Below are 21,907 nucleotides of genomic sequence, written 5' to 3' on the forward strand. Positions count from 1 at the left end.
AGAGAATGTGTTATAAAGCCTTTTCCAATATCTCTCCAAAATTAAATAAATCATGCTTTAAAAGTGTTTTATTCTCTTCATTGACTGTAACTCAGAAGTCTACTATATACATTTAGATACTGAAAACAGAATATGTGAATAGCCCCATAGAATGGATGCTGAGAAGGAATTGTTCTCTCAGAGAATAACTTGCTAGGTCGTTGTTCTACAGTATTGATGAACTTTGGTCCTGAAACCCAATCTTCTGCTGAAGTTCTTAATGAATCGACTGCATAGTAGCTGCGGAGCATCTGATGATGATCTCATTAGCTGTACCATACTTGTACTTTGTGTAATTTGAGCAAGTTCAATTGCCTTTTCATTTTGTTGCTGCAGCAGACAGAAAATTTGTCAAAATTTGTCTTCTGAAACTTGGCTGGAATGTTTCTGGGGGACTGTTTTTCAGGAACCTATATCTGAAAATTCCTCAGAGAGTTTCTGCAGACACATGTAACTGTTAAAGTTGTCTTAACTCTGAAAATAAAATCTGGAAAGTTCTTAATGGCGATGAGTCACTGAAGACTACCTTAATCTCTATCCATACTGGTATTTTAGAGATAACTAGAACTACTGAAAAAACACAGTTACAAACTCCTGAGGACTGAATTGTTGTTACCACTTTGCTTTTTCAAGTGTGTGAGAGTTTCTTCTCAGATGTGCAGTATCTCATGCCCTTGCGTTTGGGTATTGTCACATACCAAGATAATTGATCCAGTGACATTGCCAGGATCTTATATGGATGATCTTCACACTTTTAATATTTTACAAGTAGCTGCTATTTTTTTTTATTCTCCTCTATACTCCTTTATTGAACATATATATATTTTCTTAAAATAAGATGATTATATTTCATTACCAGTTGTTCATAGTAAAATAACTCTTTTAATTTGCATTTATTACTTTTCATACTGTAAATAATTCTTCAATAAAACTCTTGTTCCAAACTGTTAAGGACTTATACAGCTTCAAAGAGTTAAGCATAATGATTGACACATTTTAAATGATGATATTTTGTCTATTTGTAACTCCTTGTTTTAAGTTTATTTGTTTGTTTTTGTCATTTTACATATGTTAATCACTGAAATCAACAAAATTAATAGACTTAGATGATGTATGACTTCTTTGAAATATTGTTCAGTCAGAACATTTCCACAAGACTCAGAGTGTAGCTACAATGAGAACGTTGCCTTCAGTGTATTGTAGACAGAGTTTTCTGTAATCAGTCTTGGACACTGGTAGCAGGACAGCTATACTCTTCTACCAGTGGGTTACAAAAATCACTGATAAGGAGACTAAATTAGCTTAAGTCAACCTTGATGCTGCTGTAGCTGTAGAAAACCATAGGAAATATAAATTGTACTGTTCATAAAAGGTCATACTATTCAGAAAATAAAAGCATGTAAGCTATTACATGCTGGATTACACAAAAATTAATTTAGCAAAAAAATAGTTGGTAGACTCATGGTGTTAATAAGACAACGTTATAGAGAAAGATGCAACAGCATCTAAATTCTGTGTACAAGACCTTGTCAATACACAGACAGAGATGTTAACATTTACATGCACGCACTTGGTTACATAGGAATCTATGTGATTTAATTAAATACAGGTACATTATAAAAAAAATGGTATGTGAAAACAGCAACTGCAGGTGAAAAGATAAGATATTTTGGGATGGCTTTAGGTATTTCAGATGATGTGGAAGTATTTGTTTCTTGTCTGAGCGTGATTCTTTTTAAAGATTTACTAAAGTTGAGGTGAAGAAATGCTCACAGGGCTGTGAACAAAAAACGAACTTTAAAGAAATTAAAACCAAAATCCCCGAAGTCTCAAATCTTCTGTACTGGTCTAGTTTGTGGTCATGCTGCTACTAAAAACCTACTCTGTGTATAATATCATGACCTTGAAACAGAACTGTTTCCATTTGCTCTGAAAGAAGATATGACTTGAGGAAAAAAAAAACAACCAAACAAAAACCCAACATGTACTATGTATGTATATGAATTTTCTCTCAGTGCTTAATTTCTCTGCAGCTGGTACTTCATTCTCAGGGCTTAGTAGGTTTTGCTTCATTACTGTTTACCTTGGTTCATAGGAGTCCTTCTTAGGAGAAAAAGACTTCATTATGTGAGACAATATACAGACAGAAAACACTGAACCTCGACTAGACCTCTGAAAAAGACTGAGCTAAAACAAATCTGAATACTTTTTCTTACTGAAACCCATGATTAGTTATATGAATATACAGACCATGTGCTAAAAAATGTAGCTTTGGGAAACTTGTTTGGTCTACATATAATTTTTGACTTAGAACATAAATGAAAATAATTTATAAAGCGTTATATCATTGCATTCAATAGTTGATCAAGCAGTGTGACTTATTTCTCTATGTTTGATCATCAAGGGCAATTACACCTATATCCCTAACAAAAGCGTGCAAGTGAGGAAGATAGGAAGCTTATTCAGAACTGAAGAGAATACTTGGAAACATGGGGGATTACTCTAAATACTGAACCCCTGGTCTGCTTTTTGATCTATACCTTAAATTGTAGGGAGAAGAGATTTAGCAACTCAAGGAGCATGTGCTTGTAAAGTCGCAATTAAGATACCATTTGTTATTAGCTTTCCATGTGGCTTTTTATTTCCAGTCTTCTAACCAATATTCTATATTTATTTTTCGCTTCTGAGAAATCATCTCTCACTTTTACTGTAAGACTTTTCTGCTGAGAGGGGCAGATTGAGCAGGGTGAGACTTGCAAACCCATGTTGTGCTGTCTGCATTGAAGTAGCAAATCCAAGCAAAGTAGTGTGTGCTGGCATCTTGGATTAGTTTGCACATGTGCCTTGGGAATTAAAGAAGCTGAAGAATATTCCCTGCTAAGCTGCAAAAAAGTAACTTGGGAGCTAAAATTGCCCCTACTGTGCTGACTTTATGGAAGGCATTTTTTGTGGCAGGTGTAAACCATTGTTTGTTTCTCTCAAGAAGCAGGTGCCTGAGAAACAGTTCTGGATTTGGATGTACGTCAGATGATTAGCTGACTCTCTCCTCCTGTCTTGTCTTGTCCTCTTCACTTCTGGTTCAGTTCTGTTCTATTTGCTGAATTGATCTTACCTATTCCTTCACACACTAAAGATTATATGCTTGCTAGAGGGGATGTTTGTATTGGTGGGGTTGAAAAATGTACAATTTATTTGGGACACATAGCGCAAAAGCACTTTCATAAAGCCTGACAAGATAAGCTGGTTTTTTTGCATCTGTAGCTTGCTGCTCATAAGAGCAGGGGTGGGCCGAGGTCATTTCAAGGCATCTGGATTTGGCACATCAGCACACGGCACATTTCTATAGTGTCCAGTTCTTTACATTTATTTTCATAAGCCCTCCTGATTTGACTCTATGTTAAAACACAGTCCTGCAGAAAATGAAACGTTAGGACTTTCACTGGTCCTTTTTTGGGGAAGCAATGATTACTGATTTGTGTGTGAGATTATGTGACCTGCTATTTGTCAGAGTTTATAAATTGGTCTGAGTGTATAGAAGTGGTCTCTAGAAGGAATTGTTGCAGGCAATTTTGATATTGTACACATTTCTCAATATGATCATACGGTAGTATTTCTCCATAGCAACTCCATTTACAGCTCGTTAAAATTCTACTTCAATTACATGTTATTAATACATTCAGCTTTTGTTAAAAGACTAGGATAACTTGCATGTTTTCTGGCAAAGCATACCTGAGGCAGTTACGAACTAGTCCCTCAATTTACATTTAACAATAATACAATTAATTAGTAATATACAGATGTATTTATGAACACAGAAGGATTCCAGACACACAAATATGTATCAAGCAGTTACAATGGACTTAAATGTCTATTAATGTTTAAATTTTTATTGTTCATTTATATAGTTATTAAAACTATCTCGTAATTTATTGTAAACTGTTAACAATTTATGTCTCTTAAAAAAAACAAACACCCAAATCTTTCGCTTTACACACATCATAGAGAGATTTTTATAACTGAAACAATTTGTTTACATGGAACCAGAAACCAAAGTTCTGTACTTCATATTTACCCATTCATTGATCCTCTTTAACAAAATTTATTTCTTAATTTTTGTAATTACGGTTTTATGATTTTTTTGTGATTAAGAGAGAAATCACTTCTTGGGGACTTTAAAACTGTTATTACCCAAGTTCTCTGTGTTACACAAACCTTCCTGGTAGGAAGAGGATGTTATATCAATATCCATGGAGCTCAGGTCTTAAAAACACACCGTGACTGGCATTCATATTCCTTATTTCATAAGCTAAATTATTTTTGTCCCTTCAGTTCTGAGCCAGTCAAAACCATGACAGTACTAGAAGATTATTTTTTTTTATTTTTTTTTTAAATTTATAAGAAATTATTTGGGAAATTATGTGGTGTTGGGAAAGGATAAAGTATTTGAGTATAACTGTAGTTGCATCCTTTTTTTTTTTTTTTAGAGAGAGATTCTACGGCTAATTATACATGTAGGAAGCCGTATGAATGTGTTATACAACTGTTTGGACAAGAATGAGTGATGAGGAAAAATTTGTTCATAGAATAATGCTGAAATAATAACATTGAAAAGGAAAGATTGTGTGGGGCAGGCAAAATTTAAGTGACATTTCTTACTGATCACTGTGAAAATTAATTTGCTTGAAATGGTTTGTACAATAAGAAACAGGTTAACATAGTAGTCTTGGTGCCCAGTCCATGAGGACTATGGTTGTGTTATGCCAAACTGAACCCTAGCTAAAAAGATCTGCATGACAAGCTATTGTGGAGATTATCATAAAGAGGAAAAATGCAAAACTTGGAAAATAAAATAGCTCTGTTTTGGCCATGTGTCCCGGTTCCAGCAGGGATGGGGTTAATGTCCCCAGGAGCCGGCAGGGGGCAGGTATTCCATACACGTGACCCATGCCCGGGCTATAAGAGGAGCTAGCCGGGGCGAGGAGGAGTCGCCAGTCGGGGGTGGGCTGCAGTGGTGCGGGTCCGGTCCCAGTCGGTGCGCTTCGCGGCGGTACTGTAATCGTGTTTTCGTCTTTCCTTTTGCTGTTCTGTTAAATTGCTTTCTTTTAACCCACGAGTTTTGCCCTGTCGTTTTCTTTTTCCACGACTGTGGGAGTTGTGCGAGCGGCTGCGTGGTTCTTTATTGCTGGCTGAGGCCAAACCATGACACCATATTAGGTGAATTCATAAATGGACAACTAGAACAAGATATAAGTGGGGGAGGCAGTAGGAACTAATAGAGGTAAAGCTGTGGTGATCGGGAAAATCTGCAAGTTCTCAAACCCAGACCCCGAAACTATAAACATGAATTCTCTCAGTGAGAAATCTTGACAAGGAAATAGAAGAATCTCTTAAAGACTTACAAAAATAGGAGCGAAAGATGGTCAAAATATATGCAGAACAGGGATATAAGAGTGAAGAATCGTGTACAAAAGCCTGGGATAATCGTAATGAGTTTTGGCTTTTAAAATGTTGATAAAAAGTAATCATATTTTCTATTTCAGCATTTCTATGCTACAGTGGTATAAACAGTTTAAGAGACTGAAGAGCCAAGAGAGGAAAACAAAATGTTCTTCCAACTTCACAGTTTAATGAAATCTGATACTGAAAGCCACTCAGCACAGAAATTAAAAAACATATGTAAATAAACTTATTTTCTCTGAGGAACATTGTCAACAAATTACATGCTCACGAAGATCAGAGAATAGTGCAGATGAGCTGTGGTTTCTGTATTCTAAAAACATTAGACTTTTTGCAAGAAGTATTGATGGTGTGGAGTTGTGCCTGCAGCAATCCCACATATAAAATATCACTTGCTTACCTGAAGTATGGGATGGGTGAATTTTAGTTTGTTCAGAAACTAAAGTAACCCATATCTGAAATTCTACCATATTCAGATTGTGCATTGCATGAATGTTATCTTGCCACTAAGTTTTCGATTTGAGACTGGGCTACTTGGGTGAAATATCTGATGCATTGGTATGGATTTACTCTTCTGTTGATGCTCCAGCACTGTAAAATTTAACACCATGTGCACCATAACAGCATACTGTCATATGTGTCTTTCCTTTTCATAGTGACAATGAAGTTTCATTAATTTTTATGGTAGATTCACATAATGAAATCCATAAAGTGAAAAATTTAGAAGCATCGGTGCCTCTTCAAGCAATATTCTTAATTTAAAATTACTTTGATACCTCTGTTGGAGGACTTCATAAAAGCAAAGTGACTATGACTCAGGTGAAGTAGAAGAAAGAATTCTGGAAGAGAATACCATCTAAAGACATGAGCAAAAATGTTATCTGCATTTTTTGCTGCAGATGCACAACCTATAAAGGCTTTGGAATGTAGCTTCTGGCACTGGTATGCCAGGGAACTCAGACAAAGGCTAAATAAAAATAAGATATGTTTATTTTATGCTGGTGTTATTTATGCATTTCAGTTTAAATAAACAATTCCGATTATTCCAATAATTAGTATTTCATAACGAAAGCCATTCTATAGTAAATCTAGCCTTCATAAGACCTTAAACTATACTTATCTTTATACACTTCCTCATATGTTAAAAATACTGAATATTCCCCTTCTCAAGGCCTTTTCATTTCTTTATCTTTCTTGTGAATAGGATTCAGCTCAACCTAACTCATCCATTTAGGGGTTGCATGTGAGCTGACTGTCTCAGGTTCTTTCAGAGTTCATACAAATCTAGTTATTGCACTCAAAAAGTTATTCAGTTAACCCTGAAGCAGACAGTGAATGGCAGATTGGTTGCATTGCTCTTTAACCAGTTTTCCTGAGCAGAGCTGTGGTACAGAACGGTACGGAGGCATTTAAAAAAATGTCATGGTATTCAGTTCAATTAGTTTATAGTCAACACTTGATTGCTCCTTGACTGGGACCTCTGCTTTTGTTATTTCCCCCTTACATATAGCAAGCCAACCACTAGATACTGTGAATATCCACAGTTCAGCAGTCTTTCATGCTTTTTCGTTGTCTCCGCCTCCTTTCTATTGTGCAGCGGGGATGGAGGTTTTAGACATTTCCTTGAAGAGAAAGTTAAAATGCTGCAAGTCACTTGACTTAGAAATAGTCCTTAATTGCTCCAAGATTCTGTCTTTGGTGAGTTTCTACTTGTTGTGAAAGAAGTTGCTGAGGATCTAAAAATGCCTTTGGACTAACTGGCTGCCTTCTTTCTGATACAGAGGGAGGTGTTAGTAATGGTATTTTTTAAGCCCTGGATGGCCTTCTCGTTGTTCTTATGCTTGCTACAGTGAAACCTTGTCAGCAGGATAGCCCTTTATTTCAGTTCCTTGAGCAAAATGCTCTTGGATTGATCCAAAAAGAGACTTTCAACTGGATTCTCCAATATGATCTTTTTATAGTCTAATGTAATGGTCAGAGCATCCATTTAGAATGTGGGAGATCAAAGGTTTTATTCTGCCTGAAGAAATCCAGATTCCTCCTATGTCTTGGTGGGTCAGCTAACCAGTAAGCTATAGGGTTTCTGGGATGTTCAATATTAGAAGCAATCAATATTGCTCCAGCTGAAACTTCACAGAGAAAAATACAAGAGTCATTCAGAGATGGGAAACAAGAGGATTAATAGTGTTTTGTTGTCTGATTTACTAAGCGTTCATATGGAAAGGGGAATAAAGCTTCACTGGCTGATCCTAGGATTGTTCGTGTGTTTCATTTGTGCAAACTACCAGAGAAAAATAAGTAAGAAAGTAAGGAAGCAGGGACAAGCACTCAGAATGCTTGCGTCTGAAAGTAGCATCTCTAACGGTAGATGACTATATTATATATCCTTCTACTTGCTTAATGTTTTGTTCTTCTATTGATCCAGATATGTAATGGATTTTCAGAAAAGTAGTACTTCACATTTCTTCACATTGGAGAAGAGGTGGTTTGGCTTTTTTCCCTCTGCCAGTATGAAAATTTTTAGTCTAGGCTGACTTTAAGAACAATCTCTTCTGTTTCTAAGCATCCAGAAGTCTTTAAAGATAAAGATGGCATGAAACAGTTAATATTAGTTATTTTTAGTACTACTGACTTTTCTGTCACGTTCTGATAATGAGAGGATAACTGTAAGGCCACAACATCTACATAGTTAGAACTAATCAAGCAGGAAATGTAGTGTATCACTGTGTTTCTGTGGCTTTATTTAAGTGTGATGGATTGGATTTATTGCAGTAATCAGCACAAGACTGTTTTCTCCTTAAATTACTTCCATCACGACTAGACTCTCCTTTTATGTTGTGAAAGATGTGTTTCAGTGAAGAAACAGTTCCTGTCTTAGGCAACATTGTGCTTTAGTTTGTGCCTAATGTTTTGTTCATCTATCGATCCAGATATGTAATGGATTTTCAGGAGTTAGGGAGTTATTATCATTAATTTGCTTATTTACACATGAGGCAGAATGTTGATCTGATCAACTTTCAGAATAGGACAGAGCCTGTTGACACAGCCAAGTCCCTGCCTCTCACTACTTGTCTCCTGGAGAAATATCCTTGGAAATAAAATGGGTCAAGGAAACAAAGCAAACAAGCAAAAAAAACCCAACCCAGCACAGTTTAGGTGCAAAATCTAGTCTTGGCAAAACAAAACAAAACAAAACAAAATAGTCCTTTTGGAGAAATTCTACAAAAAGAAAAGACAGATTTGAGTCACAGCCTGGAGTAGGGGTGCTGGCAGCTTGCCTTGGGAGATGTGGCTGCTGATGCCTCCACTGTGTGAGGGCTAGAGACTTCAGTTCAGCTGAGCGTCTGGGTGCTCCAAAGTATGACATGGCTCAAAGTGTTCCTTTCAGACCTGTCTTTATGACATTTTATGGGTTCAGTTCTCCAGAGAGTGTTTAATTAAAGAAAGCAAATAGAGTTTCAAAACATTTGGGGACACACACCCCAGTATCTTATATAGAGACTTTCTTTGGATTTGAAATCAAAGATTTAAGTTATGTTTTAGGTGTTTTGGTTGTAGTTTGCATGGTTGGTTTTTTTTTTTTTTCCTTCCACATTTTAGGTCTCCATTTTCATTGCAGTCAGAAATGAAAGCTTTTTCAAAATGTTGGAAATTTCCACACATGGAAATTTTGACCACCTCTCTGGGGAAGCACAGCTGTATCTTTGCAGATTGAATTGGCTGAGATACCAAAACAGTGATTCAATGGATTCTCCTTCAGACACTCATTTATTCTCTCCAAGTAAAATCACAGAGGAACTGCCAGAGTTTCTCCATTTGAAGGGAATATATGAAGATCATGAGATCTGCAATGCATTTTTTAAATACTTTTGTGCATTTAAATATATATTAGGATCAGAAAAGTCTTAATTAGAAACAATAACAACAGACAAACCTGTAATACTTAGGTAGAAGAGGAAAAAATAAAAGCAGAAAGAACAAGTAAAATTCTCATGGAAATAGAGGAACTAGTTATAAGATGCACTTTAATAATTTTAGGCTAACCTTATAGACACAGCAGAAAAAGATAAATATATGTTTCAGATAGAAAATACAAATAAGAAACTATTTAGTAATTTTCAGTTTACTTGTTGCTGACTCTGCTTTCACCAGCAGTGCATGGAAAAGTAGTGTTAAAATAGGCAAACTCATCGTGCTTTACAATAGATACTACAAAATCAGAGAGGTGTATTGTTACTCTCCTGCAAATTAGTTATCTTAAGTTTCCCTTAACATCTGTTTCCCTTTGTTATTTCTTCATTGGTTTAGATCTGCTATCACAAACTTATGGCAACTGAGATTGATTAGGATCACAGCTTTTACTAAGGAACACTATAGAACTAAATGAAATAATACCATCATCTTCTGTATTCAAAAGATTATTTTTAACTCCTTATATTTTTTAAGGTCAATTGTTCTGTTTTTCTTCCTGATCAATCAATATGTAAAGGAACACAATCTGCCTAGTTTCTGACTCATACACATGTAGCAATTATGCATCTACACAATTTCATTTTTAATCCTGGATTGCTTTCTACAAGGCTTGCTTCTCAGGTTTTCTTACATTTTCTCAACTTTCCTAGTTCTTTTCATATTTTTTTTTTCCTCTTGACTTTCAAAGCAAAGAATTACTATTATCTTGTAACCCTGTGTCTTTCTAAATGTTCTAAAACCTTTATTTTCTACAGGCATTGGAAGCTGTTGCATGACTCTTAGTTATGATTTCTCAGTCATGCTTTACATTTCAGAATTAGAGTTCTGGAAAATATGGCATAGATGGGTTTTGCTATCTTATTTCTTTGCATGTCTAGTATTCTTTGCAGCTTATTTTCAATGCTTCTGTTCATACACCATTTCAAGTATTTTTTCTTTTTTGAATTTTATTCTAAACACTACTAGTTTTTGATTACACTTCAGCATTTGTACATTCCTTCCTGTTAAATATCTATGAAGAATCATTGGTGGTACAGATAAAACAGGTTGGAAATATTCCATTGAACTTTTTTAACAGAAACTGTGGACTGGTCAAAAACAATTCACCTTGAAAGACAGACTTCATTTAAGTGAGTGTCCTAATAAAAGGAAAGGAAAACAGAAGAGGAAAAAAAAAAGGTTTTCTAAGACATTATATTCTAATGTTTTAAAGTAAAAGTTTCATTCATCAATTTCTCCTTCTGAGAATGACATAAAGTTATATTAGAAAAGTTAAAGAATAAATATTTAAAACCTGAAATTTTCCAACTACCTTGATCAATTTTTCTAGTTTAGAGTGTGTTTATGAAAACCTAAAATATCAATTCCCTGTCCCATTTCAGGATGGGAAAAAAAAATTACATTCTAAAGAACTTTCATGGAGCAGGAAACCTTTTTCTGTGCAGGCATAGGTCAAAATAGGCAACTATGGCCAAAAATGCAATATCACAGCTGAATGCAGTGCACAACTTTGGCACCTCAGAGTACAGTGGGGTTTGCCAAGAAGGGAAAATATGTCAGATTTCTAATGACATCTGCTCCTGACTTGGTGAGATAAGAAGTAGTCTGTGACACTGGCAGATGTAAGGAACCCAAAAGGCCAGTGTAGTCTATAGGGCTGAGAGGAAGAAAGCCCTGGAGGCTGGAAGGAGATCTTGAGCAGGGGAGGAAAGAGCGCTGGTGTGGGAACTGGAAGTGCCCAGCTGGCGAAAACATCCTGCTGCAGTTCAGCCTCTCATTAGCAGACAGAATAGTACAACAGACAACTAGAAATAAATAGTAAAATGCAAGTAACATAAAAAAAAAATAGGGCTTTATGCAGTGGACATAAAGATCAGAAGGCAATTTCCTACCACATTTAGGGCATTTTGAATTAGATCTATTATAGCTGTATGCCATATTTGTTTTAATATTAATAATTAGTATGAAAAAGAATACGATGATTCTAAAATGTACTTTCAGTAAACATTTTAATAGCATAGAATTAAGACTCAGGATTGCACATATCTTCTTTACTAGAGAGGTGTTAACACAGCCTCTTCATTTTTCATGTCACCTTTACTAATACATACTTTACCTATGATCCAATGTTGTCCCATAAAGACTAAGACAAAATCAAGAGAATAACAAAAGAATAAAGCTGTAGACATAGAACTGTCTCAAGAGAATTCTCAGGCTACTAGAGAAAAGAAATAAACTTGTAGATAATGTAGAGCTAAATCAGATTTTTGAGAGTCATTCAAAGGATTGACCAGAGCTCTAGCACCACAAGGATGTTATCTTTTGCCTCTGGAAACAGTGATGCATAATGCACCTTCTGCTCAAAAGGCTGATCATTAGCACACAACAGCATACATGCAACTTACTGCTTTCACACAGCCAGCTGACCTAACTTAAGCAGACAGAAAACTGAGAGGGAAGAGAACGGGGAGATTGTGCGTTGTATAAGAGTACAGGGATGGTACCATCACGAAATCAGCAGAGGGAGGTTGTGACTGCAGAAGTATTTTCATTATCGCTGTTGGACGACTGTACCCTGAGAGAGGAAAGAACATAGACAGTGTGAACTAAACACAGATGTGGTATTTGCTCTACACAAGTACTAAAGGATCTCTAATGTAAGTGGAGCTAGTTCTTTATACCCCTATATATAAGTTGTATCTCTACACAAGACTGTTGAGAAAAGTACTGGTGTTGATTTTTTTTTGCAAGAAGAATGGCTTATTTATTTATTTAACATTAGTTTGGCGGTACTTGTTAAAGCCAAAGAGTTAATTATTAGGTGAGCCTTATTAATACAAAACCGTGCCACCTGTTACACCTACTTTCCAAGACAAATGTTTCAGCAAATGTTGCATATTCAGTTATCCACCTTTTCAGACTGTTTAAAAGGGTTGTAATCTGCATATACAGAATACTAGCTTTTAAGATAGAAATAAAAGAGAGGAGAAAACTACAGATGTTTGGACATGGGATAAGTTCTTGTACGGAACTGCTTGGAAAGATAAGAAGAATTTGGATCATGTGTAAATTCTATAATCCAAAACTGAAAAGGCTTAAGGCTTTGCTAAGACAATTTTGAGGATAGCCTCTGATAAATTGAAAAGATTTATGATGATGCAGGATTATATGTCAGAAGGCAGGACAAAAAGAAACTTTGTAGAGGAAAAAGTAGATATTCTATACCAACTATCATGTAAAGAAATACTATACTGTACATTCTCAGTCAAATGAATGAGTAGATCATGGGTTTAGAGTGGTTGACCTGTGGATGTAACTGTGTTGACAGTGATTTACCTCTTTAGAAAAGAATGATCAAGTTTGTCAGACTCCGTAGAAACACTGGAAACCGTTAGGAAGATCACAGAAAATAGACTTTTCCACCTACCTGAAAAGAATTAAATCACAGAGAAAAATGTGTAAGAATAAAATGAGTTTTATTTAATGAGGTAAACTGTGTGACAGTTATATGCAAGGGTGTTTACATGTCTCCTCAAGCTTGCTCTGAAAAAATTAGGAGTATATCAGCTCACCAAAGGTCAAACTGCGCTAGTCTTTGCCTTTAGATTGAAGGTCCATAGTTCAGTTTCCGGATACTGGGCAATACAGCAACCATGATAGAAGTGGGGCTTTTGAGGGATTGCTGTTAAACTCAAAATTCCACAGGGAATGTTCATTGAACTGGAAAAGTTTTCAATTCCCCAGTGCCTTTGGGGCATAGACTCTGTATTGAGCACAATCTTCAAATGATGACTGCAGATGTACAATCATGTGGTGATGACAAATGAAAGCGCAACCTCTCAGCTGTGCAGACTTTTTGTATTAGCTATAATGACAACAGTTCTTAATTTTAATTTAGTGAGAAGGAACCACTCTTTATTGAGTATTGTTTCTTGACGTACAATGAAGTGATGGATGGACATCAGGAAAAATGCAACTTTCTAGTGCAGTTTAAAGTACATTTTTCCTCCTCCTCCTGTAAACATTTCACCGGCGAAAGTTTTACATCCAGAAGTGAATTTATAAGCTATATTTAATATATGAACTGACAGATGCTAAGATGAAATAATTTACTTTTCAGCTCATCAGACTGATAATTTCTTGGTACATTTCTCATTAGTGTAATACACATTATCAAAATGTGTTATAATACAAAACATTTGTATTACAAATGTACTCTTAGTCCATCTGAACAAAAAATAAGAAAAAATACAATATATATTTTCAGATTTTAGAGGAAGGACTAGGAGAGTAAGAGGAGCAAAACCAGTTTCACTGTGGGTTTGTGAAGGGTGGATTTTTCTTCAACATTGGGGAAGGAGTGGGAAAAAACTGAGAAAAGGAAGAAAAAAAAAGATTTAAGCTGAAAACTAGAGAACTGTGATAAGCCAACAGACTGCAAAAACTTGCTTTGCCAGAATCTCGATCAGTGCTAAAAAAGGATTAGCACCACTATTATCCCTGAAAACTCACAGAAAATTCTAACCATCATCTTGTGATAGAGACAGAAGAAGAAATTTTGACAAGAGTCATAGCAATTAATGAAAGACAGATGACAATTCAAAATTCTTTAGAAACTTCTATTCACACTGAAAATTAATACTGAGAAAGGGAAAAAAACTCCCACATTTACATCATGGGATAAAACCACAGGAGAAAACCAAATAATTTGGGCCTTGGGGTAAAATACTATGAAGAAATAAAGAGGACCTAGAAAAACAATTCATAGGAAAATTCATTAACGTTTTTCTCTGGTGAGGATGCGACACACTCTGTGTTGTTTTAATGAACGGGTTGCGAATGAATACTTAACAAGACAATCAGAAAGTAAGCTATAAAGGAAAATCACAGAAACAGAAAAATATAGCTAGTTTAAAGTATCCCCATTGCTAGCCTTAGAAGGAATATAATTAAAAAAAAAAAAAAAAGACAAAGAAACTCTCATTGTGTCCAGACATCCAGAGATAGATAAATATATTAAGTCAGTTCATTAAGGTTTGCATCCCAAATGATGAGATTGACAAGAATTCTTCAAAAGACAATATTCTCAGATAAGAAATATAGGACAAATATATGCCAAAGCAGCTGCCCATACTTCAGAGTTGAACAACCTGTATTAAATATCATTTCTCTGGAAATCCTGATGAAATATTTCTGGAAGAATGATTTTTATTCCAATGAGTTTCTGAAATAATCTTTTGTGAGTCTTGCATATTACTAAGGTCTTGTATGTGCACCTAATTGTGTAGCTATATTGCAATTAACCTTCTGCAGGACAGAAAGACAAGAAACAGCATGCAAAAAAGAAACTCAACAAAACAAAACCAACCCTTAATTGCATTCTCCTGGGTACAAAGAATAGCTGTAGAGACATTTTCAATACTCTTCACTCTTTAGTGAAGACTCAGAAACTGGGCATCCTAGTCTCTTGTGCCTCTCTCTGAATGGGAATACTCTGGCTAATGTTTCCCCCTAGAATTTTCCTCAGAGATTTGGAATTTAGCTTACCAATACCCTAACAACCACATGAAGGTTATTGTGGAAGCATGGTATTCCTTCTTTGTCATTTTGTTCTGGTATGATGGGCATTGTGATAGGCAATATAATATGCCAAAATATGGCAAAAGAGACGTATTTCAAATCGTACCCCAGAAACAGAATGCCTGCAACTTACTAGTCACTGCAAACTGGACACGTCAATACCCGTCAGATATAGTCATGCAGAGCCATGTCTCTCAGGTAGCAAAGGAAACCCTGTCATGAGCTGGGGTTTAGCTTGACTGTAAGAAAATAGAGTGGACATTTTGACTGGAATGTCTTCTGAAGACCAGGAGGCAAATTAAAGCTCAGATCATAACTCCATACTGAAAATGTTTTTTACACAAGCTACAAGTTCTCAGCTGAACTTTATACAAATGTACAAAGTAAATAAAAAAAATTGTTTTACTGTTAGTTTCTGAAAAACCTGGTAACACTGAGTTTGAGATGAATGGCCTAGCTTTTTAGGATTGAGGAATGTCATGATAAGTATCAAACAGATTTTGATAGAAAATTCTTACTTTGTCTAGTAACACAGTATGTATGCATTACTGTCGGTGAAAAGCTCAAATTGACTTGGTGGTGAGCACTAAGGGCAATCTTTGGGTTTAGATTTATGAATTACTTCTTAGGCTCAAGCTAGCTCTTATGAACACTTCATCGGTCAGCTAAATATTTAATAATTATGTTGTATTGTAGAAATAACAAGAAATTTTGAAAACACTCATAGCATATAAAATAGGTGTAGCTTTCTTCCATTAAACTGTATTAGAAAGGTTATGAATTATTTAATAAATATGAAGTCAACATTCTTAAGCAGTATCTCACCACAACAACTCTACATGTCTGGTTAAAGTTATCTATTATATCTCTGCTTCTAATATATTAATTAGGAAAAATCTATATGACTCCCTTCAAATACCAGAGAAATGTGATTAGTGTTTTGACCCATAGATTCCTTTGCATTTTGTTAGTGTCTTCATTTGAAAAAGATAATCTACAACAGACTGAAGACACTTTTTAGAAAGGTTTGTTTTGTTTGATTTTTTAACTCCTTTTATAAGAGGGAAGGAAAAAAAAAAATCTGCTAAGAGAGGAAGAAGTGCCTCAGATGTAAAACCATGTGAACTTCATGAGGTTCAACAAAGCCAAGCGTTGGGTCCTGCCCCTGGACGGGGGCAACACCCAGTATCAATACAGGCTGGCAGACAAAGAGATTGAGAGCACCCTTACCAAGAAGGACTTTGGGATACTGGTAGATGAAAAACTGGACATAAGCCAACAACATGTTCTCACAGCCCAGAAAGCCAACAACATCCTGGTCTGCATCAAAAGAAGCATGGCCAGCAAGTTGAGGAAGGTGATTCAGACCCTCTACTCTGCTCTGGTGAGACTCAACCTGGAGTACTGCGTCCAGGTCTGGAGCCCTCAGCACAAGAAAGACATGGACCTGTTGGCGCAGGTCCAGAGGAGGGCCACAAAAATGATCAGAGGGATAGGGCACCTCTCCTATGAAGACAGGCTGAGAGAGTTGGGGTTGTTCGGCCTGGAGAAAAGAAGGCTCCGGGGAGACCTTTTTGCAGCATTTCAGTACTTAAAGAGGGCCTATAGGAAAGATGGGGACAAACTTTTTAGCAGGGCCTGTTGTGATAAGACAAGGGGTAAAGGCTTTAAACTAGAAGAGGGAAGATTTAGACTAGATATAAGGAAAAAATGTTTTACAATGAGGATGGTGAAACACTGGCACAGGTTGGCTAGAGAGGTGGCAGATGCACTGTCCCTGGAAACATTAATGGTCAGGTTGGACAGGGCTCTGAGCAACCTGGTCAAATTGAAGATGTCCCTGTTCATTGCAGGGGAGGTTGGACTAGATGAGGTTTGAAGGTCCCTTCCAACCCTAACTAGTCTATGATTCTATGATTCTAAGTTCCCTTTCTCAGGTGTTAAGAGAATTCAACCATACAGACACAGGCCATTGCATGCCAATGTTCTCAATGCTAGAGAATAGTTAACTTTCTGGAAATATTTATTTTTTTACTGCAGACAAAATTGAACACCCTAGCCACCTAGGTGAAGGAGGTTTTTTTTTTTTTTTTCATTTTAGCATGCTTGTCAATATTTTTATTCTTAATGATATTAAAAAAAATTAACTAGATAGAAGCTTCATCTGTAATCTCCTCTTCCTGCACAAAAAAAAAAAAAAAAAAAATTAAAATTGTTCCTCAGAAACAGTCACATCAATACAGGAGGAAAGCCCAGGGTCATACCTCATACTGTAACATGTAGAGTAACAACTCTCAGGGTAAGTTATGGAGAAATACTCCTGCCTTAGAAACAGGCAAAGGAAATAAGTAAAAGACCTTAACTGTTTACATGTTCTGTTAAAGTTAATAGAAGAAGAAACTAAGTTTTTGTGTGTAGCTCATCTGGTTAAACATATACTTCTACATCTGAATAGTCAAGTTATTCGTCCTTTTTAGCTAGCAGAAAGAAGTTGTTGTTTATAGATTGGATTGTGGTTCATATCATCCTCAAATAAACATCTAAAATAGGTGGGATGAATCATATTCTAAAATTGTCAGCATAACTCCCATTGACTATAAAGGTAGCTTAGGTGTCTGGTTTGGTAAATGCTCAAGTTAGGTAACCTGTTTCCTGCATGTTAGTACCTTGCCTGAGCTTTCATGCAACAACACCCTACATTCCATCTTTGCATGCTTTTTTAAACTATTAGAGTGGGATGGTGATACTGTCAGGGCTTTTTTGTTTTGTTTCTCGACGTTCAGTATTAATGTAAAGAACACCTAAATGGAGGGTTGAGACATGAAGCTGTGAAAATACGACTTCTCATCATAGTCTGCTTAAACTAAGCAAGAAAATTAAAAGCTATCTGATATTAAAGTTTAAAATGACTATGTAAATTTTGCTTTACTGTATTTTTACTCAACATTTTTATCAGGAACACTTATCATACCCATCTTATTTTCCTGTCAAATGGCTTGTAGTTTCGTTCACAAGTATTGCAACACACAAAGGAAATAGAATTATTAAAATGCATCAACGAATATTCAAAAACATAGGACAAGTATAATATAAAAAATAGAAATAAAAACCAAATTGAAGCCTTATTGAGCCTATTATATAAGTATTACGTAATACACTATACCAATATGCTACCATTGGCATTATTGTTTTTGTTCAGTTCCTCTGTACTACCTTTTAGTCTTACAACACATAGTTTGAGTTGTTCAACTTTTAGAAAGAGGGAAAAAAGAACATTTACAGATTTAAAATACCACGTCATTTTTTATCTGTTTTTTTTCTGTTTTTTTTTCACTGTTTTTTTCATGTTTGTTGTTGGGGGGGGGAGGGGGGTATGTGTGGAGGGTGTGTGTCCCGATTTTTTTGATGTTGTATCTGACAGTTTAAGCTAGAAACTCTCAAAGTACAAAAAATTCTAGCTGCAGGGGTTCATGAAAATTATAGAAGAAGCTTCATTGGTGCAGAGCTAGGAAATGATCTTTGGTACTAAGAAGTGTCTCTTTTCCTTAGTTTTGCTGTTTGCCTCTTACCATTAATTGGTACATGCTTCATTAAGTAGTTCTGGACAGTTCTTACCAGCTTTAACATAAGTAACGGAAGTTGGGACTTATGTTTGAGAATATAATGTTAAAAAAAAATAAATCACAAGAACATAATACAATGTATAGAAAGTGGGAAGCAATCATCAGCTGGAAGCTTCAGATAAACATTAGAGAAATGAGGGTGCTCCTGTGATAACACTTGACTCAGACTCAGGTAACCTGGATTCAACATTCAATTCCCTAGTAGTCTCCTGAGTTGTCTTAGGACAGCATTTAACATTGCTAACTACACCTACAATGCCTATTTTCAACAGTCTTAAATACATCCCCAAGGACCAATTTCCTATCTTCCATGTTTTTTTTCTCCTTGGAACACGTCTGAGCCATAATCAGAGCACCCAGGAAACATCGGTTAGAGTACGTGTTCCAGAAACCATGCGACAGTCATGAAAAGTCTTTTCATAAGATGCATTTGATACTTCAATTTTCCCCCCTCAGATACTTAAAGTATCCCCAGAAGGTTGCACAACAGAGTTTGGACCATGCTGTCATATTATGCTAATACACACATGCAGAAGACTAAACTCTGTATCATTTACAGAACATGCATTTATGATACCTGTGTGGCAGGATAATCCCCTTCATACTGCGAAGGGATCATATGCTACATAATCAAAAAAAGTGTGAGCATAACAATTAATAAAACCACAACCTTTCTTATGTATACAGTCTGACAAGTAGAGAGCCATTCCCCTGATGTGGTGGCTTTGAGAGGTAGGATGTCTCACTTTCCCCATGAACCTTATCCCATTGCCAGCATTGTGTTGAGACCTGAGCTGCCCAGTGATGCAGATTTTCCCAGCCAGGAGTTATGTCAGAATAGCACAATCACATTACACTTTGAATGGCAATGTAGTGCCAAACTTCTATGTATTTCTGAAATCCGTGGTAGCTGTTATTTCAGTGTGGAACTGTAGGCAGTGTGCAGTACAGAGACAAAATGGAGAAAAGACTAACCGTCTTTAGATGGATATGCATACTCCTTCTGCTGCACAGGTTATGACGCTACCGTCTTCTCGCACAGCTGCGCCATGCTTCCTATCTCCTGCATGCCCTGTCCCTCCTTGAAGCTGAAATGCTAAGGAAAGCCTCACGATCACATGGCTTTTTTTTTTCCATAGGAGACTTTGAACATTCACTCCAGGCTGACATAGAAATTTCTGGGGTGTGCTGGGTACAATTGTAAATGTGCTGGAAAGGCCAACAATGAGAAGTGCACCGGAGGATCTGCTATGCACACACCAATAAGGAAGAACTAACCAGCTGATGGCAGTGTTGACTGAAGTGACGATGAGATGACAAAATTTGAAAGGAAATTGAGGAAGACCAGTAGCAGACTGAAGATCCCAGATTTCAGCAGAACAGGCTTTGACGTGTTCAAGTGGAAGGAAGTCCTGTCCTGAGGTCCATTTCAGAGAGCAGCTAGAGCAGGGGTCCTCCCCAAGGAAGGTGAGTCAGGAGCCACAGGTGACCCAGCACTGTCCAGGCAGGGTGCTGCGCTGCTGCAACAGGGCACAGTCTGAGCAGGGTGAGCAGAACAGGGGTAATGATAGCAACAGGGTCTTTCAATGCTCCAGTGATCATCAGAGAAGTTGAGGTATTGAGTCAGGTCCAAGGTCATGCTGGGGAAGCAAAATGACAGTTCAGAAACAGCTGGGCACAGCTGAATACATCTTTACTTACAGCATAACTCCACGCGTCCATGCAGGTTGGGGAATGGCCAGCTAAGGAGCTCTGAAAAAAACAAAAAAGACTCTGCTGACTGAATCAGCAGTACATCTTGCAGAGATGAAGGCTATTTGAATACTGGACTGCATTATTAAGATTACAGCCAACAGGTTGGAGGAAATTATTTTTCTTTCCTACTTACCATTTGTGAGACCTCATCTTGAGTATTGTGTCACTTATGGGCTCCCTGATGCAAGAGAGATATTGATAAACTAGAGAGAGTTGGTGGAGGGGTTAGCCTTGAGGAAAAAAAGGCTAAAGAGGGATCTAATCACTCTTTTCCAGGATCTAATGGGTGATTACAGAGAAGAGAGAGACAAACTATTTTCAGATAGAAATTAAAAAAAGAAAAAAAGAAAAAAAAGAGGCAACAGTGACAAGTTGCAAAATCAGAAATTCTGACTGGAGATAAGGCAACAGTTGGGGATATCACCAAGAAAGTTGTTAAACACTGGAATAGGTTGCCCCAAGGGATTGTGGAATCTCCATCCTCATAGATATTTAAATCTTGACTGAATATGGCTCTGAGAAACCTGAATTAACTTTGAATTTAACCCTGCTTTGACTAACTGTCTTCCAGAAGTCCCTTCTAATCTAAATAGTTGCATGATCTTGGAGCATGGCAAAGGGCTAGGAACAGATTGATGCAAGCCACATGAAACTGTCTCATATCCAAGCCAAGTTTTAGCGAATTTATGGGTATACATAAGAAAGCTAATCTGGACATGTCATGCACATGCTGTGGATAGTGCATGACACTTGTAGGTCAATTAATTCATTCCTAGCCAATGCCTGCCTATGTGCCAACTCAGTTCCCCCATCTCAGTCACAGTCCTGCCCAGTGATATGCAGCCTGGCTTACATACAAAATCCACCATCCAGGAAGACCGAAAATAGTGCTATCACCCTCTTTATGGTTCCTAGGATGCATCCCTTTTTCAGGGATGCAGCCAAATCAGGAGCAGATCTGGCATTATCTCCATGCTAAGAGTATCTCTTTTGCCACTGTATAATCATTAACAAAAGTCAGGTGTTGGGCCAGCTGGAAAATTTTGCTGGCTCCCTCAAGGAAGTTCTGGCAGAATAATGTTATTAAGACAGGTGTCCACTGCCTGTCTCATCTTCCTTTCATCTGTGTGGAAGATATCTGCAAAATACTCAAATAATAGTCTCGCCAGCCTCACCTGGACATTCTGAAGAAAGCAAAAATTTGTTGACATTTCTAAAAATGAGCTAAGGGACAATATACCCAAAAATACATTTTGCCCTGTAATTAACTTAATTTAGGTATATCTGTGCACTAAAATGACTGTTTACTTTATGCACTGTAGTCATGTCTGAAAAAATGAAACTTACCGGTTTTCCATTGGCCATCACCAACACCCACTCCAGCAAAGACCCTCAGAAATCAGAAACTCAAGCACTAAAAATACCTTCTGAACATGCTTGGAGGCCAAAGTAAAGATTTTGGTGTACTGACTTTTGGGGCT

The sequence above is a fragment of the Charadrius vociferus genome, unplaced genomic scaffold (genome assembly GCF_000708025.1).
Source record: "Charadrius vociferus isolate BGI_N301 unplaced genomic scaffold, ASM70802v2 scaffold26, whole genome shotgun sequence".
Taxonomy (NCBI): domain Eukaryota; kingdom Metazoa; phylum Chordata; class Aves; order Charadriiformes; family Charadriidae; genus Charadrius; species Charadrius vociferus.